At 63.8% G+C, this 20,367-nt stretch overlaps 1 protein-coding gene across 1 annotated transcript in view; it reads right to left on the reverse strand.

Moving 5' to 3' along the window:
- Positions 1-5,109, reverse strand: part of SLC52A2 (solute carrier family 52 member 2) — a 397,658-nt gene extending 392,549 nt beyond the window's left edge. Inside the window, exon 1 of the mRNA XM_075063324.1 lies at positions 5,100-5,109. The gene's annotated coding sequence lies outside the window, so the exon portion shown is untranslated. The remainder of the gene's footprint in view (positions 1-5,099) is intronic.
- Between the last annotated feature and the right edge of the window lie 15,258 nt (positions 5,110-20,367).

Here is a 20,367-nt window from a genome sequence, read left to right on the forward strand (position 1 = left end):
GAGTCAGGTGCTCTAACTGGAGTCAGGTGCTCTAATTGGCCACAGCTGTTCTAGTTAATCTAAAGCAAACCTTCCTCCCTTGGCAGGGAATAAGGCCCCCTGCTAACACTCTTATGCCGCCTTCTGGCCATGCTGTATCACACTTGGTACATAATTCTACATTTGTAAGTTGCATTTTCACCATAAAGAGATTGTACCACAGTACTTGTATGAGGTGACTTGAAAAAAAATTTTTTGTTTGTTTTTTAACAGTGGAAATATTTGTAATCAAAACTAAAGTGAGCACATTACACTTTGTATCCTGTGTTGTAATTGAAATCAATATATTTGAAAATATAGTAAACATCCAAAAATATTTAAAATAGATGGTATTCTATTGTTGTTTAACAGCGCAATTAATCACAATTAGTTTTTTTAATTGCTTGACAGCCCTAATAATAAACAACAACAACATGTCCGAGTGCTAAGGAAGAGGCTGGAGAATGGTCCCACCCCATTACACGTCGATGGGGCCCCCTCCCCTGGGAGCCATGCTCCGGGCTGTCCTCACAGAGAACTAGGGGGGGCTGAGAGATGGGCAGCGAGAATGATTATGGCCCTGGAAGCACTCTCCTCAAGTACAGAAAGGAGGAGGGAGAAGACTTGTTCTCTTAACCTCTGAGGACAGGGTCAGAAGCAATGGGCTTAAATTGCAGCAAGGGCGGTTTAGGTTGGGCATTAGAAAAAACTTCCCAACTGTCAGGGTGGTGAAGCACTGGAATAAATTGCCCAGGAAGGTTGTGGAATCTCCATCCCTGGAGATGTTTAAGAGCAGGTTGGACAAACCCCTGTCAGGGATGGTCTAGACAATACTCAGTCCTGCCATGAGTGCAGAGGACTGGACTAGACTATCTCTCGAGGTCCCTGCCAGTCCTACAGTTCTATGATTCTATGATTGTACAGCCCCTAGCACCTACTCCCCTGGGCTGTGGCTTCTCGGTGCTCCCATAATAGCTAAGGGACAAGCTGGGATTGTACAAAGGAGCTGCCCAGAGGCGTCGTGATGACAGCCTAGACCATACTGACACGGGACGGTCGATGACACTGAAAGGCCAGCCACCCAAAGCCAATGGCAGGAAGCAGTTTCCCACACAGACGGCACAGCTCGGTGCCACAGGACGTCACGGAGGCAAGACGCGAAGTAGGACTGGCTACTTCCATGGACAATGAGACTCTCCCAAGTTCATTCAAACACATAGCTCAGACGGGAGACCAAACCTCGTGCTTTCCGGCTGACATCGGGGTTTGGAAGGAGACTCTGCTGGGGCCAATCAACCCATCTGCCCTCCACGGGGTTCTTAATCTGACACCTTCCCTGCAGCAGCTGCGGCTGCCCCGCTTCGAGACAGGACAGGACAGCGGGCCAGATGGGCCCTGATGCTTGCCCCAGGCTAGCCAATGTGCGGGGCAAGGCCGAACACAGCAGCAGGCTGCAGCGGAAACTCGGAAGCAAAGTGCAGCAGATGGATGGCTGTGTACTGAGCCGGAGAGTCAGACAGCACCGGAGAGAGACCGGGAGGAGTGACAGGCCTGTGATCTGCGGGGGACCAGCCTAGATCATCAGAATGGACCTGTCCGACTGTAAAGTCTCTGCCGGCTGGGAAAGGAGCCAGGCCACTAGTGCTCAAGGGGTGGCTTGTACTCAGTGCCGTGGGGCCCAGACAAAGCTGAGCTGACTGGAGATGGCCCACTAAAAGGCCACATTATCCCAGCCACATGACAGGGGCTGTTCTACACCAAAGGCCGCTGGTGCCCAGCACCTGCTTTCCCCATTAAACAAGAGTGGGACAGGAACAGAGGAGCAGGCCCAGCTCCCGTCCCACTGCATTCGCAGGGCTCAGCGGTGGCCCCTGGATAGCCCCAGTCTGGGGAGAGTCGTTCCGGGGAGGGACCCCATTGCAATCACCTCACAAGGGGGTGGCATGGCTGCCAGGCCTTAGCCCTATCTCAAGCCGGCCTCCTCCACCAGCAAGGAGCCTCCCGCAGCAGAGCGGGCCCTGCCAGAACTGACAAGTCGCTCCTCCCCGGCCAGACAGCGGTGCTGAGCCGGCCACGGCTGGGAGTCACCTCCCTTGGGGAAGCTGCGTGGAGCCGGGCTGGAGGTCCCCTCCCCATGGGGACGGTAACTGAGAAGCATGTGGCAGAACAACCCCCATGGTATGAGGATCCCTTCTGTCTCTCTGATCCCAGCCCGCCTGGTTACAGGCTGGCATGGTGCTGGTGGGCTCCCAGCAATGGCTGCAGCTCAGAGGTCCATACACCTTCTTTTGGATCATAGAATCATAGAATATCAGGGTTGGAAGGGCCCTCGGGAGGTATCTAGTCCAACCCCCTGCTCAAAGCAGGACCAATCCCCAACAAAATCATCCCAGCCAGGGCTTTGTCAAGCTGACCTTAAAAATCTCTAAGGAAGAAGATTCCACCACCTCCCTAGGGAACCCATTCCAGTGCTTCACCACCCTCCTAGGGAAATAGTGTTTCCTAATATCCAGCCTAAACCTCCCCCACTGCAACTTGAGACCATTGCTCCTTGTTATGTCATCTGCCACCACTGAGAACAGCCCAGCTCCATCCTCTTTGGAACCCCCTTCAGGTAGCTGAAAGCAGCTATCAAATCCCCCCTCACTCTTCTCTTCTGCAGACTAAACAATCCCAGTTCCCTCAGCCTTTCCTCATAAGTCATGTGCTCCAGACCCCTAATCATTTTTGTTGCCCTTCACTGGACTCTTTCCAATTTTTCCACATCCTTTCTGTAGTGCAGGGCCCAAAAATGGATGCAGTACTTCAGATGTGGCATCATCAGTGCTGAATAGAGGGGAACGATCACATCCCTTGACCTGCTGGCAATGCCCCTACTTATACAGCCCAAAATGCCATTAGCCTTCTTGGCAACGCAGACACACTGTCGACTCATATCCAGCTTCTTGTCCACTGTAACCCCCAGGGCCTTTTCTGCAGAATTGCTGCGTAGCCACTCGGTCCCCAGCCTGTAGCAGTGCATGGGATTCTTCCGTCCTAAGTGCAGGACTCTGCACTTGTCCTTGTTCAACCTCATCAGGTTTCTTTTGGCCCAATCCTCTAATTTGTCTAGGTCCCTCTGGACCCTATCCTTACCCTCCAGCGTATCTACCACTCCTCCCAGTTTAGTGTCATCTGCAAACTTGCTAAGGGTGCAGGCCACGCCACCCTCCAGACCATTAATGAAGATATTGAACAAAACCAGCCCCAGGACTAACCCTTGGGGCACTCCGCTTGAAACCGACTGCCAACTAGACATGGAGCCATTGATCACTACCCACTGAGCCCGATGATCTAGCCAGCTTTCTATCCACCTTATAGTCCAATCGTCCAGCCCATACATCTTTAACTGCTGGCAAGATACTGTGGGAGACCGTGTCAAAAACCAGAAGCCCATGAAGACAGATAACATGGAGCACCAGGAAGTGAACTGTTGTTTCAGCAGAGGGCAGGCAGTCACAGTGGATGAATTGCACCATTTTGGTCAGTTAGTCTACAACGGTCAAGACCACAGGGATTTTGACTATGAAGCCCAAGGTCTAGATGGGGTCTCCACAGGTATTAGAGTGCCAAGAGGCTTAGCATGGGGTAGCTTGGTGCATGCACACGGATCGCAAGCGTCCTGGATTTCGGCTCAAATGTGGATGTGACGTTACAGTCCATATTCTTCATAGAAATATTGCTAGGATATGAATATGGCATAACTAAGATACGTTTTATGGAAGATGGGGCATGTGAGGTATCATTTGAAAGGTTCTGATTTACTGAATGTGATTATCCAATTTGTATGCATGTGTCATTTCTGTCTCTAAAGTTCTGAACATTGACTGTATAACAATTACAACTGTGTATGTACTTGGGAAACACCCACCAGACAGCAGCCATCAGCCTTGATGGGCCATTAGGAAGAGAACAATAGAACTTTGAATATGCGAATCTCACACCTTCCTGAGAAGTTTACTGGGCTGCTGCATCCATACAGCAGGGTCAGGTGACCGTGTCACCTGGTACTGGCCAAAGTCTTAACTTGCTGGTACTTTTCCACTGTAGGGGGACGGGGATCAAACAAAGGATTCCCACTTTAGGTAAATCCTTTTTAAGGCTGGCCAGGGGGTTAATCTTAACTCTCCTCCGGGGGGGGGAGGGATAGCTCAGTGGTTTGAGCATTGGCCTGCTAAACTCAGGGTTGTAAATTCAATCCTTGAGGGGGCCATTTAGGGATCTGGGGCAAAATCTGTCTGGAGCTTCATCCTGCCTTGAGCAGGGGGTTGGAGTAGAGACCTCCTGAGGTCCCTTCCAACCCTGAGATTCTCTGATAAGTCAATGCCTGCCCAGGAAGGGAGACTGCTAAAAACAGCTGAGGGAAAGGCAGGGTCCAGGCTGAGACAGGGGTCCAGTGTGTAAAGAGAAATAACTGGAACTCTGAGGTACATCAATGGGGTGTGGCCAGCACTAGACCCTGGGGTTTGCAGCCGGGGGAGCTCCCAGCTGCTCCGCGGTTCCCAGGTACCAGGGGTCGCCAAGTGCCCTTGTCACTGTCTGTGCTTGGCGAGGAGGTTGCATGCCTCTCTGCCGGGCTCCGACTTCACCCCGGCAATACGCGCCCTTGTCACCCAGGGGTCGGGTTACTGCTGGGCCCGCTCCATGGGGCTGGCTCAGCCAATCCCCGCTGCTGGCCAGTGCACAGCAGCTGTGTGTGAAGGGGCAGGGCCTGGCACGAGGCGTCCCACCTGCACCGGGGGCTCTGCCTGGCTGCCAGACCATCTCCAAGGGAGGTGTCTAGGGCAGGCTTGGGCCCAGGAATGCCAAGCCAGGTCAGGCCCTGCCTCGCCCAGGGACCGCAGCAGGGACCCTCCTGGGAGGAGCCGGCGGCAGCAGCTCTGGGTTAGTCAGGAGGGGCTCAGTGATGGCTCTGTACCTGGATTTGCTAAGCTATGGGCCCTGCTGCCAGGCTCACTGGTGGGGGGTAGCTGGAGGGACCTGAGGGGGCCGAACAGAGGCCACATGTGGGGGGCTGGGAAAGAGGGAGATGGAACGGAGACTCGCACGCGGGCTGAGCACAGGCCCGACCTGGGGTGTCCTCGCAGGGAGGGGGCATGGGGGGCCTGGAACCGGGCCAGCCCTAGAGGAACAAAGGGCTCACAGAGGCCAGGTGATATGAAAGGGGCTGCAATCTCCACAGGGCCCTGGCACAACCCCCGGAGTCACTCCCTGCTGGGACCCTCTAATCCAGGGACTGTGGGGAACAATGGCCCATTGAGAGGCTGCCCAGCCATGAAGGAGCCTTTGTTCCTCCCGCAGCACCTTCCGCTCACAAGGGCCGGCAGCAGGGAGGCTCGACAGCCCAGGGGCTGTGGCCCTGCCGTCACCATCGCTCTGGCCAGCTCCCCGACGCCTGCGCCTGGCTTCCTGTGGCCGTCCCAGGCTCCACCAGTCGCCCCTCCGCGCTGGGTGCTGGGGAAGCCAAGGCAGACGCCCCAGGGAGCGGCTTCTGTGGCAGTACCCGGGGGGGGTGCTTGGGGGAGGGGGCTGCATAGCTTAGAGCATGGGTGCCAGGCCCTAGGACCCTTCCCCTCCAGGGCACCCGCTCCCACCCAGCAGTGGCTGCTCGCTCATCGCCCCGGTGGCCCCCTGCAGGCCTCTCTCTGACCCCCACCCTTGCCCCAACTTTCCTTTTGGGCATTTTCTGGCCCCCAGGTTAGTTTCTGCTGGGCTGTAGCCTTTGTCCCTGCTGCCCTCAGCCAAAGAGAGCCCAGCCCCCCGCTGTGACCCCAGCCCTGTCCTGAGGGTGGGCGCGGGGGGGCTCCGGGCACTGCTCTGAGCATGCTGTGGAGAGAGGACAGGGAGTCCCCTGGCAGGGCACATAGCAGCCCCCTGCCCCCCAGCTCAGGCAGTGCGAAAGACCCCACGCAGGGGAGGAGAGGGGAAAGGCCCTGAGGCAGGAATGGGTCAGACCATGGGGCAGGGGCTGGGCAGCTGCCCTCAGACACCGGCCCCCTCGGAGTCTGGCACAAGAGGCTGCCCCGGCCCCTTGGTGTTCATGGGCCATTGCTCCCTGGCAGGCTGTGCTGTGGGGGGCAAGCAGTGATCAAAGCCAGCCACTGATCAGGGAGCCACAAATAGGCTGTCACCTCAGCTGGGGGAGCGGGGGGGGGTCTCCCCCTGACTTGTGCACCAGTGCCCCATGCCGCTCCAGTAACCCCTCCCTGGGGAGCAGGCTGGGGAATAGCCCCAGGGGGTCAGACCGCGGGGCAGAGACGCAGTTCTCCAAGAAGCACCCTGGTGCCAGGCTCTGAGCCCTTCTCCTCATGGGGGGATGGGGGTGCGGCAGGGGGGGTTCATTCCACCCCCCATCCCCTTAGCGTAGCCGCTATTGAATGTCCCATTGCACCCTGGGAAACCTGAGTCCCCCCCGGCCCAATCCAGGCAAAAGGAGCCTGGCAGAGACGTCTGTGGTGCCTGCCTGATGGGGGCACTGGCCAGGTCCCTGTCCCTCAGCTGCCTGAGTCCTGGCGCTGAGCCCCCCCACCCCCTTCTTTAACCCCTCCGTGCCTGCAGGGACGTCCCAGCGGTGTCTGGCACCCGGCTCAGGGCATCCCTAGCAGTGCCAGGCCAGGCAGGAGTGCAGTCCCCCCCCAGGTGTCTCAGAGCCCAGGGGTACAGGGCGGAGAGCCCCGGAAGTGCAGTCCTGTGCCCTCTGGGAGACTCTGGGCACAGCTCTGCCCATCTCTGCGCCCCTGGCCACAGGCTGGCTGGGGAGGGGAGAAGCAGCAGCTCAGGCGATGCCCCCCCCCCGGGGGTTGCAATGTAACACTGCCAGGCAGAGATTGGCTGGCCGGCAGCCAGCTGGCTCCTCCCAGCACCGGGCCCTTATAAGGGTCCGTCTGTCGCTTCCATGCAGGTTGGGGGGTCAGTGTCTGGGGCTCCTGTAGATCCTCCTGTGCTCCCCACGGGTCCCACACCACCACGCTGCGGGGAAACATGAAGCCGCTGTGCAGGTGAGTGGCCCCTTCCTTGGCTGCACCAGGGCCGTGGAGAGCTGGGGCAGCAGTGCAGCGGGGAGGGTGCTGTGGGGTGCCCCAGGACAAACTGCTGGGCACATCCCACCTGTAATCGCCCCCTGGACAGTGACAGTGCCCCCTGGCATGCCTGCCATCCTGGCCTCGCATGACACCAGCCCCAGGGGGCGGGCAGGATCAGACCCCCCCCATATGCACATACACCCAGTGTGGCCAGGACACACCAGGGTCCCTGCGGGCCAGAGCTTCTCACCAGCTTCTACTCATTTCCAGCTCCCAAAAGAATTGCTGCCGGGGCGGAGGGGCGGGAGGAGCTGGCTGGTCAGCGGCTGCAGAGAGTGACATGAGACTAGTCTCTGCCCCCTGCGGTGCAGCTTGGGAACAAGGGGCTGCTCGGGGAGCTGAGGGCAGCAGGCAGACAACAGCCATGAGGAAAGCCCAGTCCCCACAGCATGGATTTGCCTGTGGAACTCCCTGCTGCTAGAGCTCAGTTGCCAGGCCTTGGAGTGGGTTTGTGACCAGGGTCCGGGTGGAGGCTGGAGGGATGGTTGTTCCCACCAGGAGACACTCCCTTCGCACAGTGGTGACCTTCGGCGGCATTGCCGTGCTGGAGGGGCGCCGAGCGGGTGGTTCATGGGCAGGCCCTGTGGAGCTGCAGGGCATCCAGCCACAGGCTCTGGAGATGGTGGGGAGCCGCCAGCGAGCCCATCTGCTGGACCTCAGGGCAGGGTCCTCTCATGTCCCGGCCTGAGGCCTCGATACATCCCAGACTCCCTGAAGCTCCTTGCTCCTTCCGGCCCCAGCATACGCCCTGCAGCTGGCGGCTCCAGAGCTCTCACATCTCAGCCCTCGGCTGGGGCCCTGCAGCCTCTGCCCCTTTCCTGCCCCATGACTCTAGTCTAGAGCAGGGGTCTGGCTGGGCTTAGGGTGCCCTGGCTCAAGCTGGGCTGTCGGTGTCTGGCCAGCTTCCTGGGGCAGCCTCCTTGGCCTCCCCCCTTCCTGTGCCCTGGGACTCAATCCCCTGCCCAGCTGGCATGTTGTTGGGGCAGGCACGATGGAGAATCCCACGGTCACTGCCAGCCACTGCCTCGAGCGGGGTGAGGAGCTAATGGGGGCAGGGGGCAGCCTAGCCAGCCTCGGGGCGCTCTGGCATCTGAACAGCCCCTGAGTGCCAGCCACATGGGAGAAGCACCAGCCTCCTGCCCTGGGGCAGTATGGGAACGGCAGGGGCGAGGCCTTGAGCTCCCTGCTCGCCTCACTGGGGAGATGCGAGTGGCTCGGTGAGGGAGGAGCTGCAGAGGAGAAGGCTCTTGTGCCGACGGCAGCGCAAGGGGCCAAAACGGGGCAAGGGCAGGGTGCGGGGAGCAGGACGGGGGCTCCAGGACAGGCTGGGATCTGGCAGGTTTTCCTTTTGGCTTGTGAGGGTACCTGGAGTGGGGGAAGCATGGGATAGGGGTGGGGGTGATGGCAGCACCTGCAAGAGTCTAAAATGCTGGGGCGTTGGGTGGCCAAACAGGCGAGTGTGTGAATGGTCACGGGGGTGGGGGATTCTCTGGGGTGGTGGAGGTGACCGACTGGCTGCGGGGAGGGGGGCTGAGGAGCTGGCACTGTGGGGGACGGGGAGCACTGTGCGGGGGGGAGGGTGCTGAGGAGCTGGGGGCGGGGCTCGTGCGAAAGTTAATATCCTGATTCCTTATTAATTTTGGGTTCTCCCTCCTCGCTGGATGCTCCCCTCCCCTCCCAGGTCTCTGCCCGTCCCCCTGCCTGGTGCCTGGGGGGGGTGGGGGAGGAGGCCTGTCCAGGGAGGTGACCCCCGGTCTCGCATTGCAGGTGCTGGTGTCACTGGGGCCACTCCCCTCCTCCCCAGCCTCTGCCCCTCCCTGGCCTGGGGGTGGGGGGTGAGGAGGCTGGTCGAGGGGGTGGACCCCGGTCTCGCCTGCAGGGTGCTGCGGTGTCGCTGGGCCGCTCCTCCCCCCCCCCCAGGTCTCTGCCCCCTCCCCTGGGCTGGGGGGTGGGGGGGGAGGCTGGTTGAGGTGACCCTGGTCTCACATTGCAGGGTGCTGGGTTGTCATGGGGCGCTCCTCCCCCCCTCCCAGGTCTCTGCCCCTCCCCTGGCCTGGGGGTGTGGGGGAGGAGGCTGTTGAAGGGTGTGACCTGGTCTCACATTGCAGGGTGCTGGGTGTCACTGGGGCCGCTCCTCCCCCTCCCCAGGTCTCTGCCCTCCCCTGCCTGGGGGGGTGGGGGGAGGAGGCTGGTCGAGGGTGACCCTGGTCTCACATTGCAGGGTGCTGGGGTGTCGCTGGGGCCGCTCCCTCCCCCTCCCAGGTTCTGCCCCCTCCCTGTCTAGGTTGGAGGGGTTGGGGCGGGCTGGCAGGGTGACCCCAAGTCTACATTGGTGGGTGCTGGGTAGTAGTGGTGGCTCTGGTGCTGCTCCTGCATCTGGCTGGCTGCGGACGGTAGCGGTGCTGTGGGTTTGGGGGGTTGCTGGGCCACTGACGCGTTGCCCTCGCTGCAAGCATAATCCACCAGGGTTGGGGAATGCCCTGAGGGGCTCTGGCCAGTTGCCTCCCATCCCCAGCGTCTCTGCCCTGCTGCCCTAAAGGCGCCCACAACCCTCCCTGCAGGGATCCAGCTGCACCTCCGGGCAGTTGGGACAGGGCAGTTGGGTGGGGCGGAGACCCTGCCCGGGGGCGGATGCCCAGAGCTATCGCCCCTCACCTCGGGACAGGCCAGGCGGCTCTTTAGGCCCACGACTCCGTCTGCATGCACGGCACTTCTCCGTGAGCAGCTCCGGGCCTGCACTACAAGCAGCCCCTGCCGGAGCGCTGAGCCCGCCCTGCGCTGCCGCGCCTCGTGCCACAGGTCACGCACGTAGAGGAGGAAGCGCCCCTACTCGAGACCCGCACTTGCTGCCAGCGCCCCCGGTGCCCCACAGGTCAGCACGGAGAGGGAGAGCGCCCCCTACCTAGAGGACCCGCACTGCCTGCCAGCGCCCCCTGCGCCCCCACAGGTCAGCACAGAGAGGGAGGCGCCCCCTCTGAGACCCCAGCCCTGCTGCCCAGCCCCCCGTGGCCCCCACAGGTCAGCACGGAAAGGGGAGAGCGCCCCTACTGAGACCCCCGCCCTGCTTGCCCAGGCGCCCCCCGGTGTCCCCGACAGCGGTCACACGCGAGGGGAGGCGCCCCTACTGGAGACCCCCGCCCTGCGCCAGCGCCCCCCTGGTGCCCACAGGTCGCACAGAGGAGGGAGCGCCCCTACTGAGCCCCCCCCGCTGCCCAGCACCGCCCCGGTAGCCCCACAGGTCAGCACGAGAGGGGAAGCGCCCCCTATGGCCCCTCCCTGCCGCCCAGCGCCCCCCGGTGCCCCACAGGTCACCACAGAGAGGGAGAGCGCCCCTACTGAGACCCGCCCTGCTGTCCCAGCGCCCCCCGGTGCCCCCACAGGTCAGCACGGAGGGGAGAGCGCCCCTCGAGACCCCCCTGCTGCCCAGCGCCCCCTGCTGCCCCACAGGTCACCGAGAGGGGAGGAGCGCCCCTACTGACCCCGCCACTGCTGCCGCGCCCCCCGGTGCCCCACAGGTCAGCACGGAGGGGAGAGCGCCCCTGACTGAGCCCCCGCCCTGCTGCCCAGCCCCCGGTGCCCCCAGGTCAGCCGGAGGGGGAGAGCCGCCCCTACTGAGACCCGCACTGCTGCCCAGCGCCCCTAGCGCCCCTACAGGTCAGCACAGGAGGGGCGAGCCCCTCCTGATCCCCGCCACTGCTGCCCCAGCGCCCCCACCGTGTCCCCACAGGTCACCACGGAGAGGGAGAGCGCCCTACTGGAGACCCCCGCCCTGCTGCCCAGCGCCCCCCCGGTGCCCCACAGCGTCAGCACAGAGAGAGAGGCGCCCCCTACTGAGAACCCCCCCCCGCTGCCCGCCACCGCCCCGGTGCCCCACAGGTCAGCACGGAGAGGGGACGAGCCGCCCGCCTACTGAGGGACACCCTCCCCTGCCGCCCAGCGCCCCCCCGGTGCCCCCACAGGTCACCCACAGCGAGGGAGAGCGCCCCTACTGAGACCCCGTCCTGCTGCCCTCAGCGCCCCCCGTGCCCCCACAGGTCAGCCAGAGAGGGGAGGCGCCCCTACTGAGACCCGCCCTGCTGCCCATGCGCCCCCCGTGCCCCACGGTCAGCACGGAGAGGGAGAGCGCCCCTACTGAGACCCCCCCTGCTGCCAGCCGCCCCCTGCTGCCCCACAGGTCCAAAGAGAGGGAGAGCGCCCCCTACTGAGACCCCGCCCTGCTGCCGCGCCCCCCCGGTGCCCCACAGTCGCACGGAGAGGGAGAGCCCTTACTGAGCCACCGCACTGGCTGCCCAGCGCCCCTAGCGCCCCTACAGTCAGCACAGAGGGGAGAGCGCCCCTACTGAGACCCCGCCCTGCTGCCAGCGCCCCCCGGTGCCCCACGGTCAGCACGGAGAGGGGAGAGCGCCCCCTACTGAGACCCCGCCTGCTGCCCAGCGCCCCTGGTGCCCCTCACAGGTTCACAGAGGGAGGAGCGCGCCCCTACTGAGACCCGCACTTCTGCCCAGCGCCCCGGTGCCCCCACAGGTCACCACGGAGAGGGGAGAGCGCCCCCTACTGAGACCCCGCACTGCTGCCCAGTGCCCCCCCCGGTGCCCCCACAGGTCACCACGGAGAGGGGAGAGCGCCCCCTACTGAGCCCCAGCCCTGCTGCCTGCAGCCCCTGCCGTTTCCTTAGGGCTCACCCATCCCCGCCGGGTCCGTGTCCCAGGCGTGTCTGACAGTCTGGATGGGGCCGGGGCCAGCAGGATCGGGCTCTGGCTCCCTGGATTTCCCCCCATGCACAAGGGAGGTGTCAGTGACGCTCTCTGTGTCTCCCCCCCACCCCCCTCTCCTCCCCACGGGCCCCAAGAGCCCACCCGCCCTCCGGACACAACGCCCCCTGCTGGCCGCCAGGAACCAGGTACGGCAGGGCCGGGAACACAGGGCACTGCTGCCGGCAGCTGTAGGGCAGGGGGGCGGATGGTAGTGGGCTGGCTGGGCACCCTCCAGGGTGGCACTGGGCACTGGCACTCAAGCCAGGCGGTGCTGGCACACGATCCTGGGTCCAACTCCTGGCAGTGCCCCAGCTCACTCTGCCCTGCCCCCTCTGTGCCTCAGTGTCCCTCTCCACAGCCCTGGAGCTGGCGGCCGGTGTTTGAGGTGGTGGTGGGGGAATGGCAGCTGGGGGTGGGAAGGCATGAGGGGGTGGCTGCTGGAGCAGCTGGTGCTGTGTGGGGTGGATGCCCAGGCCCTCTGTGGTGAGCAGGGAGGGCAGCATGTGGCCGGGGCGGGTGGGGGCCGGGCTCTGACCTCGCTCCCTGCTTGACTTTCTAGAGCCCGTCAGCCGTGGCAAACTGGAGGCGTCGGGAGACAGTAAGCAAAGCCCCCGGGCGGCTCCCCGCTGGGCTGGGGCTTGGGGGGGGCACTGGCAGGGGAGCAAACGGGGCAGGGCTCGCCCCAGGCTTGCGGGCAGGAGGTGGCCAGGCTGTTTCGGGGGGGGCCCTGGGGTGCATGGGCCTAGCTCCCAACCCTCCAGTGCCCCCACAGCTCAGCCCAGGTCTGCTGGGAGCCGGGCCCTGTCCTGCAATGGGCACCGATCCCTGCTCCGGACCCAGCACTGCAGGGCAGCTCTGAGCCCCGGGCTCCCTGGCCTGCTGGGGGCTGGGCCAAGGGGCTAACAGCAGGGCACAGTGGGGTGCCCGACAGGGCCCCCTTGGCATTCATCTCACTTGCCCCAAGGCTACGAGCGGCCCCCTGAGGGCTCAGAGTGGGGGGCCCTTCCCCAGGGCCCATGGGGCTGCGGGTGCCAGGCCGAGCCCCCAGTGGAAGCCAAGAACAGCCCTGGCTCCCCCAGCTGCAAGGAGCCCTGAGGCCCCGCTGGGGGCAGCGGTGGCAGGGGGGGCAGGCCCCGCGGCCCTGGCACACGTTCTGCTGAGATCCTGCCCCACAGGCCTCTCCAGCCTCTGCTCTGGGGCTCTCTCCCTGAGCCCCTTTGGGGTCTGCCCCACAGAGTGTCAGGCACATCCAGCACCAGCTGCTGCAGGGGCCTCGTGGGCAGCAGGGTCAGCAGGGAGCTGCCCGCTGCCCGGCCCCCCTCACCCCTCCCATCTCTCCCCATTGCAGGTGAGCTCACCAGCCCCCCGGAGCAGCTCACGAGAGGTAGGGCCTGGGGACGCAGAGACCCGGGCTCCGTTCCCAGCTCCAGGCGGGACGCGGGGACCGGACTCAGGGCTCTACTCCTACCCCGGGGAGGGGAGTGGGGCTGGGGGTCAGGTCACCAGAGGTCAGATGTGGGCAGGGCCAGCTCCAAGCCCCGGCGCACCAAGTGCATGCTTGGGGCGGCAGCAGGTCCACCAGAGCCGTGGGACCGGCTGACCATCTGCAGAAACGCCTGCGGCAGGTCCAACGGAGCCGTGGGAGCAGCGAGCGGCAGAGCCCCCCCCACGGTGTGCCGCCGTGCTTGGGGCGCCGAAATGGCTAGAGCCGGCCCTGGATGTGGGTGACTGAAGCCAAGCTCCTACCCCCAGCATCAGGGGGCTGGGGACTGCGACGGGGGGTTCTGGGCTTGGCCCCTCTGGACATCAGGGGCTTGTTGTCTTCACACGTCCACCCTCAGGAACCGAGGTGGGAACCCTGCCGGCCTCAGCGTTCCCAAGCCCTGAAATGGGAAAATGCCCATCTCGCTGCAGGCTTTGCCCTTGTGACCCCCAGCTCTGCCGGTGCCCCTCAGTCCTGACCCGCAGCCCCCTGCCATCCCAACCCTGAGCTCCCCTCCTCTCCCCAGCTCTGCCGGTGCCCCTCTGTCCCGACCCACAGCCCCTGCTAGCCCAGCCCTGGGTCCACACAGCCTGCTGGTGCCCCTCAGTCCCGACCCACAGCCCCTGCTAGCCCAGCCCTGGGTCCCCACAGCCCTGCCGGTGCCCCTCAGTCCCAATCTACAGCCCCCTGCTGTTCTAGCCCAGGGCTCCCCTCCTCCCCCGCAGCTCTGCCAGTGCCCCTCACTCCACATCCGCAGCCCCCTAGCCCAGCCCTGGGCTCCCCACAGCCCTGCCGGTGCCCCTCACTCCCAACCCGCAGCCCCCTGCTGTCCCAACCCTGAGCTCCCCTCCTCTCCCCAGCCCTTCCGGTGCCCCTCAGTCCCGACCCACAGCCCCCACCTCTGTTCCCCCTGGGCAGAAGCTGTGGGTCTGGGTGCCCCATGGCTCCATAGAGACTGTGTCACTGGTGACAGGTAGCTGCCAGCCTTGGGGGTGACCTCCCATCTCCCCGCACCGTGACACATTCCCTGGGGAGCTTCCTCTGGGTTTGCCCCATTCCCCTGCCTGCCGAGTGCTGCCCTCACCTCTCTGCCCTTGTAGGGGTGACCCCGGTGAGCCTTGGGGTTGCTGAGCGGTTGCTCACCGACGACACGCACCCGGGCGGCCTGGACGGGGACTCTGCCAGCCTCGACGCCCTCAACAGTGGCACCTTTAACCTGGACCCCCTGGCTGGGGACACCCAAAGCGGTAAGGCTCCCCTCTCCGGGGCTGCTAGGGAGGGGCCTGGAGCCCCCTGGCCCTGGCAATGCCCAGTGGGCCAAGGGCATTACGGTGAAGCATCAGGTACTGGCCACTGCCCAGCGGGCTGCCCCAATGGCCAGCGCTGGCAGGGCAGGTGGCGCCCCACTAGCCCACATCCCGATTCCCTCCCAGCAGGGAGAGGCGGGAGCTGGGCTGTGGGCTCAGCATGGGCAAGGCCCAGGGCTGCTGGCCAGGCCAGCTCTGACCTGCTGCTTTTCTGTCCCTCCTTTCAGGTCCTGCGGGGGACTTGCCTGCTCAGTCCGAGGAGTCGCAAGAGAGTAAGAGCCCCAGGGCCCCCCCCGGCCTGTGCAGAGCCCGCCCCATGGCCAGACGCTCCCCCTGTGTGCACAGAGCAGCCCCAGGAGCTGCTGGACCCTCCGGCCACCAGAGCGGCCCCTGAGCTGCTCCGGGCAGGTTTCCCTGGGGCTGGGCACAACCGCCAGGGCAGGTTTGCTGCAGCATCCAGGAGAGGAGGAGACAGCCGGGCCCTGGCAGGGGAATCCCGAGGGGCAAGGAGGGAAGACCTGGTCCCCTCAGGGGAGCCCGGGGCAGAGGGGAGGGATCTTGTCAATCCTGAGCGAGTGCCCCAGGCTGTGGGTTCTGGCCTGCCTGGCCCGGGTCAGGGCACTTGTGGCACGTGTTCCAGGCGATGTTGGGACGGCCCCTGGGGCCTGCGCTAACCTTGGGCATTTCCCATCATTTCCAGGTGTGGACCACGACACCGACTCGGAGGAGTCCCTGGCATCTCAAGGTACTGGGGGGTGGGGTGAACCCCCTGGCCAGGCACAGGGAGGGAACAGGCCCTGTGCTTACTTGTGAGCCCAAAGCCAAGGGCTTCTGAACAGCGGCCGGGGCAGATGCTGCAGCCCATGCTACAGCACGGCCAGTGCCCCCCATCCTGGGGATCGCCCGGCTTGTGCTTCCATTTCCCCCACCCCCCGGATTGCAACTGAGCCTGCAGCTGGGGCGGGGCTTGCTCAGCACCTGGGGGGAAGGGGGCGGAGACAGGGGCAGCTCTATGGATTTTGCTGCCTCAAGCACAGCAGTCAGGTGGCCTTCGGCGGCATTTCTGCAGGTGATCTGATGGTTCTGCGCCTTTGGCACCTTCCGCCGAATTGCTGCTGAAGCCGCGGGACTGCCGGACCGCCTGCAGAACCGCCGCCAAAGACTGCCTGACTCCTGCCCTCACGGCGACTGGCACACCACGTCCCGCGGCTTGCCACCCCAGGCACGCGCTTGCTGCGTTGGTGCCTGGAGCCGCCCCTTGGGGGGGAGAACCCCTCCCCTGCCCCCGGGGCAGCCCGCTCTGGGGGGGCCATGCTGGGGGAGACGCAGTCATCTTGGCTGCTGTGGGACTAGGGGGCGAAGTGGCGCTGCCTGTGTCATGTGACAGGACCGTGGCGGGAGCAGCAGGTCACATGTCTGTGGGCACCAGCAGGGGGCAGCGCAGCAAGGATGTAAAGTGGGGCTGGGCTGGGCTGACAGCCACGGGCCAGGCCTGGCGCTGATGGGTCACCTGGGCTTGTGTCTCCCCAGGGATGTGAGGGGCAAGGTCCCACGCTGGAGCTGCCACGGAGACCCAATGGACAGCAGCTTCCTGCCTTCTGCCAAGCTTTCTCGCTCCCCGCCCCTGGCACTGCCCGGGTACCACTCTGCACCCTCCCCGCTGTCCTGGCTGCTCTTACAGCTCCAGCCGGGAGCCGTCGGGAGTCCTGCAGCTCGCAAGGCTGCTTAGTCCCTGCCCCCCATGCCCCACTGTGCAGCCCCTTGGCTGGAGTAAACCAGCCCTGACACCCATCAAGCCGCACAGAGTGACCCCACCCTAGTGATCCAGCCCAGCCCCTCCAGCTGGGAGAAGGGGCTGAGATCCCCCATTGGCCCAGCCTGCTGCTCTCGCTCTCCAAGAGCTGCTGCCACCATCCCCTGCCCCACCCCCACAACGCCTCACCCACAGACCCCCAGGGTCCCGGCGGGGTGGCACCTTGGCCAAGGCGTTGCTGCTGCAGCAAGCAGGGCAGGAGCACAGGCTCCAGGCAGCTTGGCTGCTCCACTCCCCAACTCTCCCAGGGGAGGTGCTGGCTCTGCAGGACCACCCAGCCGCCACAGTCCCACGTCCCAGTCTCTCCCGGCAGGAATTCCAGGGGTCGCCCCTCTGCCGAAGGTGCCGGTCAGTGCTCATGAGCCCCAGCAAGTGCCTTCCCAGCACGAGTTCCGCCAGGGCTCCTGGTGGGAAGCCGGGTGCATGGCATTATCACAGCGCTGGGCACTGGCCAGGGACCTCATCTAGTGCCCCAAGCAGACCTGGAACTTCCTTCCTACTGCCTCTGGCTCTCATGAAGAAGGGGCACCTCCTGCATGTGCTTGGCGAGGGGCTGGGGTTTCTGGGCTCAGCTGGGTGCCGGCCTGGCCCATGGCTGCCTGCAGGAGATGCACCTGCTTTGCTGCTGACCCCCAGCCGAGTGGACCCCCAGGCTGGAGCTGCTAACAGCTCTCGCCACTCTGCCCCCCTGCCCTGTATCCCTGCCACCGCTTACCATGACAATAAAAACCTTCAGCAACTCTCTGTGTGTCCTGGGGCTGGGCACTGCCGCCGGCTGGGAGACAGGAGGAAGGACTCTGCCTCCCTCACACTGGGCATGGGTGGGTGACAGGAGTGCTGGCATGTCCTGGGCATGGCCACCGCTACTGATTGGCAGAGGCCAAAACGTGTTAGATCCCTTGCTGTTTCCCTGCTCTGTTCACTCCCTGGGCACCTGGCCGTGGCCCGTCGGCAGACAGGACACTAGGCTGGATGGACCTTTGGGCTGACCCAGTCTGGCCGTTCTTACGTTCAGCCCATGTGGAAAGATGGGGACAGACGGGAGAGGCCAGAAGAGATCAGCCAAACGGTCCAAGGGTTGGAGAACCTGCCTGTGAGGAAAGGTTAAAACTTGGGCCCAGTTAGGCTGGAGAAAAGCAGCCTGAGCTGGGAGCTGAGCCCGGTTGTGGCTGGGTCAGGGCTGGTGGGGATCAGCCGTTCTCCAGGGCCGCTGACAGGCAGCACAGGAAGTAACGGGCTGACTCTGCAGCAAGGAACGAGACGTGTTTTAACACGAAGGGAACTGAGCTCCAGCCCAGGCCTTTGGGGGTGTGGTGGGGCCCCATTATTAGCCAACCCCCTGTCCGGGCTGGTCCAGGTTTGAATCACCAGGACTGCCAGGAAGGAAGGGGGCTGGATTTGACAACTTCTCAAGGGCCCTTCCAGCCCCCCCTTTCTACAGTGCTCTGACCCCCACCCCTGAGTCTAGGCAGACATCAGAGCGGGGGTGGGGGGGAGGAGGCAGCTGACAGCCATGGGGCTGAGCAGGCTCCAGGGGCGTGGAGGCATTAACAGAGTCCAGCAGCTCTGTGCTGCGTGGGGGGCTAGGTGAGGTGCAGGCTTGGTCGGAGCAGCCCGTTTTCAGGTGGAGGAGAAGAGCGCTGAGGCCTGGCTGGGCAGGTCGGTAGTGCCAGGCCCCAGCAGGCCAGCCCTGTGCCTTCAGCCATCCCCCACTCTAGCACTGGGTGCTTGCTGCCTGGGGGACCTGCAGTGTGCACTGGGGCCAGTGCCCAGTGATTAGCCCGACGGCGGGGGCAGAGCGGAGCCAGTCTTACCCACTGGGCTCCTTTCACATGACCAGCCTGAGCTGTGGAGCCGGCTGGGCTCACACGATGGCAGAGCGGCACAGCCAGTCCCGGCGCGGCTGTGGACTCGCTGGGGCACTCAGGGGCAGAGCCGCTGCCTGCTCCTTTCCCCAAGCTCAGCAGGAGGTTCCCAGCCCGAGCTGTGGGGCACACGCCAAGCGCTGCTGACCCCGCAGGCTGTAAGCGGCTGGGCTCGCCCGTGGGGCTGGGCATGCCGCTCTCCCCGCATTTCCTTTTGGACAGGAGATTGGCACCTGCAGGCTGCGTTTGCCACTCAGACAGTTTCTATCTCCAAGGTGCTTCCTAGAGTGATCAGCTGTCCCGATTTTATAGGGACCGTGCTGATAGTTGGGGGTTAGTCTTATCCAGGAGCCTATTACCCCCCAGTCCCTGTCCTGATCTTTCACACTTGCTGTCTGGTCACTCTAGAGCTTCCTGGTGCTAGCCCAGAAATGTTGTTAACCCGGCCCTGGCAGGGGCTGTCCCTTGTTTTCTCCTGACCAATGTTAAACACGGAGGTGAGAGCTGCTTTATGGGACAGTAAGTTCTCCGGTCTCACACTTGTGGAGCTGCCAGCTCTCCTGGGAACCCCCTCATCACCTTAGCAACCTTGGGTGAGAAGCTGGAGTCTCAGGCCCCAGCTCACTGCCACGGGGACCCCTCTCCCCGTATCGGCTGCATCTCATCAGCTAGCTCCCCTTGGCATTCCTGGGGAACATGCCGTGGCAGATCCAGTTACCACTGGGCTCCTGTGGGTGAGCGGCGGAGAAACGCAGACGTTGCTCTGTGATGTGATAAATCACAGAGGGGGAAGTTTCCAGTGGTTGTGCTGGACTCCGGCCAGACGCTGACCTCATTAGCCGGGATGAGATCATGGCAGGCTGGCCCCGTGTCACACACCATTAGTTTGATCCTTATTGGGGCTCCCTTCACTGCACGCAGCCCTTTCGCTCCTGGCTCCGTGGGCAGTTGGGGTCTCCCACGGCAGCGCACGGGCTGGGCCCCTGCTGGCATTTCTGCCAATATTGCTGAGACTGGCTGGCTCGGGCCTAGGGGCTGCAAGTGCATCTGAGAGGGTTCGCTGCTGTCCCTCGCCGGGCACTGCCTGGAACCTGCACAGGGACCGGGGGTCAAACTGCATCACTTATCACGGGTTGGGGGCTTCAGGTGCCCCAGTGCTGACACGTGCTAGCCAGAGAAGCAGCCCAAGTCGTCACCAGCAGCCCAGGCATGACTATCGCAGGCAGCTGGCCGGCTGGGGGCAGCTCCTTCCCATTCCGGGACGACAAACGGAACGACACCGGTCAGGGGCTCACGTGCTGGGAGGGAGCCTGGGAGAAGGTCCTGGCCTGGCTGGGTCAGCACATGGATGGCTGAGCGGTGCAGGTGCTTTTCCCTGACGAAGCAAAGAACCTGGGGTCTGGGTCCAAGCCCTGAGAGAAGAGCTGCCAATGGCAGTGTGCCCTGAAGCGACCCAGCCCTCTGAGCACTCAGCTGGTCTCAGCCCCTTGTCCCCGAGCACCTCACAGCCCATAATGTGTTTATCCCCCGCCGCCAGGCCCCCGGGGAACCGAATCAAGGTCTCCAAGTCCTAGGTTGGTGCTTTAACCACTGGCTCATCCTTCCTGGCTGCCGCCACGTGCGCCACAAGGGAACAGAGCTGACAGCTTCCTAGGAAAATGCCGAGCGAGGTGCCTCTGCTCTAACACAGAGACACCCCTTTCACCTGCCTGCCAGGGGGGACCCCAACATAGCAATACAAGTGCCCAGGAGAAAAGGCCTGTAACACTGAAACCCTCCTGGCATCAGCACAGACCAGGGGAGGCTGGAGACCTCCAAACATGAACAGGTCTCAAGTCGGCCTGTGAGGCCCCTCCTGACCGTGCCCCCCACGAGCCACTGGCCCCCACTGGGTAAAGGGAGCACTGGAGACAGAGGCGGCTCTAGACATTTCACCGCCCCAAGCACGGTGGCATGCCGGGGGGGGCGCTCTGCTGGTCACCGGTCCTGCAGCTCTGGTGGACCTC

Source organism: Chelonoidis abingdonii, chromosome 2 (genome assembly GCF_003597395.2).
Source record: "Chelonoidis abingdonii isolate Lonesome George chromosome 2, CheloAbing_2.0, whole genome shotgun sequence".
NCBI classification, from domain to species: Eukaryota; Metazoa; Chordata; order Testudines; family Testudinidae; genus Chelonoidis; species Chelonoidis abingdonii.